The sequence below is a fragment of the Nicotiana tomentosiformis genome, chromosome 7 (genome assembly GCF_000390325.3).
Source record: "Nicotiana tomentosiformis chromosome 7, ASM39032v3, whole genome shotgun sequence".
In the NCBI taxonomy this organism is placed as follows: Eukaryota; Viridiplantae; Streptophyta; class Magnoliopsida; order Solanales; family Solanaceae; genus Nicotiana; species Nicotiana tomentosiformis.
Window position 1 is genome coordinate 120,276,118 of NC_090818.1, and position 2,904 is coordinate 120,279,021.

A 2,904-nucleotide genomic window follows, 5' to 3' on the forward strand; every position below is an offset into this window, starting at 1 on the left:
ATATTTCTGATGCACCATCTGGTTTCCTTCATCGCGTTCGCGAGTGGAGCCTCGCGTTCGCGAAGAGGAACTGGGAGGCTGGCAATATTTGCTCTTCGCGTTCGCGAAGAGAAGAACGCATTCGCGAAGGGTGGACTGGGTGTGCCTCGCGAACGCGAGAGGTGTTACGCATTCACGAAGAAGAAAGGAAGCAGCTGAGGACCCATGTAATTGGTCTACGTATTCGCGTAGGGGATGTCGCGTTCGCGTAGTGAGGGGGAACGAAGCATCGCGTTCGCGATGGGTTGAACGCGTTCGCGTAGAAGGTATTGAGGCAGAGGCATTTTGTGCTTCGCGAACGCGAGGGTGATGTCGCATTCGCGAAGGAGGAATTTGGACGGGAATTATTTTGTGCTTAGCAAACGCGAGGCACTGACCGCGTTCGCGAAGAAGAAAAGCCTGGGTAGTGAGTTTAAGTTCTGAAAGTTTTTTTACGTATTTGAGCTCGGGAAGAGGCGATTTTCGGGAGTTTTTCAAAGAAAATAATGGGGTAAGTGTTCTTAACTCAATATTGGTTAAATTACCCGAATTCATGGTTGTTTTTATCATTTAATTGGTGAATTAAGTTGAAAAAGTTTGAAAACTCTCTTAGATTAAATTGAAGATTTGAGGGTCGAGTTGGGGTCGAATTTTGATAAAATTGGTATGGTTAGACTCATGGTTGAATGAGCTTTCGTATTTTATAACTTTTGTCGAGTTCCGAGATGTGGGACCCACAGGCGATTTTTGAGATAATTTTCGGATTTTGATGGAAAATTATTATTTTCTTATGGAATTAATTCCAATAAAATTTATTAGCTGAAACGAATTATTTATGGCCAGATTCGAGGCATTTGGAGATCAATTCACGAGGAAAGGACATTGTTGAATAAAAATTTCACGGCTTGACGTAAGTAACAGTTATAAATCTGGTCTTGAGGGTATGAAGCCCCGGATTTTGGTATCATGTGATTATTTTGGAGGTGACGCACATGCTAGGTGACGGGCGTGTGGGTGTGCACCGAGGGGATTGTGACTTGGTCCATCCCGGAAAACTGTAAAGTTGAAAAATTTGTTGTTAGCTATATGCTCTCTATGTGTTGATAAAATTTGACTGTAAATCATGTTAGAAATCATGCTTAGGCTATGTGATAGTACTGTTGGGACTCACAGAGGTCGTGTACTTGTTGAATTGCCTGCTAAATGCTATATGTACTCAGTCTCAGTTTTTACTTGCACATTTTATCTCAGTCTCTGTTATTATTATTGATACATTATATCATTGTTGTTTAGGCTGATTTCATGATTATTAAGAGCCCGAGAGACTGGAGAGATTTATGACTGAGTGAGGCTGAGGGCCTGATTGTGAGATATTGATAATATAGCACGTGAGTTGGCCGTGTAGATCCTTATATTATACTATAGCACGTGAGTTGGCCGTGCAGTACGTGAGTTGGCCGTACGGATCCTTATATTATACTATAGCACGTGAATTGGCCGTGCAGCATGTGAGTTGGCCGTGCGGATCCAGATATTTATATTATGACACGTGAGTTATCCGTGCAGCACGTGAGTTGTCCGTGCAGTTTAAAACTGTAGGATACTCTCCGGAGTCTGTACAACTCAGTGAGCGCGGGTACCCATTAAGAGTGAGTGATGAGGGCTGGGAGCCCTGGGAGTGATGATGGCTGGGAGCCCAGTGAGGATTGTTTTCCTAAGAAGTTGTACTTGATTTCCATTTGTTGTTGCACTTAGTTGCTATCTGTCATTGTTGTGAAATCTCTGAAGGATTGTTGATATACGGATTACATGAACAAGAACTTTATAAAAATTGATTTGACATTAAACTGTCAGATTTGATAGCATATCTATTCTTTGCTGGAATTACTCGAAATGAACCATAACTGTATAGCTCGTTACTATCTTCAGTTCCTTATTTATTATTGTTACTTGCTGAGTTGGTTGTACTCATACTACACCTTGTACTTCGAGTGTAGATCCAGGTATTCCCGGACATAGTGGGTGTTGATCCTTTCGCGCGGTTGATTTTCAGGAGATTTTGAGGTAGCTGCCGTGTTCCGTAGACCTTGTCTCTCCTTCTCTATCTCTTTCTTTACCGCATTTGGTCTCAGACTATTATAGACTATATTTTCTAGACTTGTATTCATATTAGATGTTCATGTACTCAGTGACATCAGGTTTTGGGGAGTGCTTGTATTGTATTTAAATATTATATTTTCAACCTTAAAGAGAAGTTTTGGTTTATTGAGATTATCGGCTTGCCTAGTATCGAGATATGCGCCATCACGACAGGTTGAGATTTTGGGTCGTGACAATATAAAAGTAGACGAATAATCACCTAGAGTTGTATAAGGTGGAATGAATAATATCCCTCCACCCTCAACCAGATGTCTCGGCTTTAAGTCCTAGGAGTGGATGTGAGTGCTTTCCTATTTAATTGCCTTATGCATTGCGAGTTAAGATTAGTCGGAACAACGATACAAATATTGGACATCCCAGTGAATAACCAAAAAAAAAAAGTAAACCAATATAATGTACGATAAGCTTTGGTTTGGTATTTTCTTTCATTATTTTCACTTAATTTGTAAGTGAGCACTATTTTAACTGCTTCTATTTATTCCACTCATAATTAATGATGATGCTCATAATTGGTCCAAAACAAAATTTTCAATAGAACGTTTGGAAATTTTAGAAATGCATTTCGGAGAAGTTCAAATGAAAATGTTTATGGAAAAAGTTTTCTAAAAATCAAACGTGGTTGGATAATTGCTGTTTCCATCAAGATAATTTTTTATCTATTTCCAATAGCGTTTGGTAAAAGTTAAAGAGCTAGGCTGCGTTTAAAGCTTAACAAGCTCTTTAAAA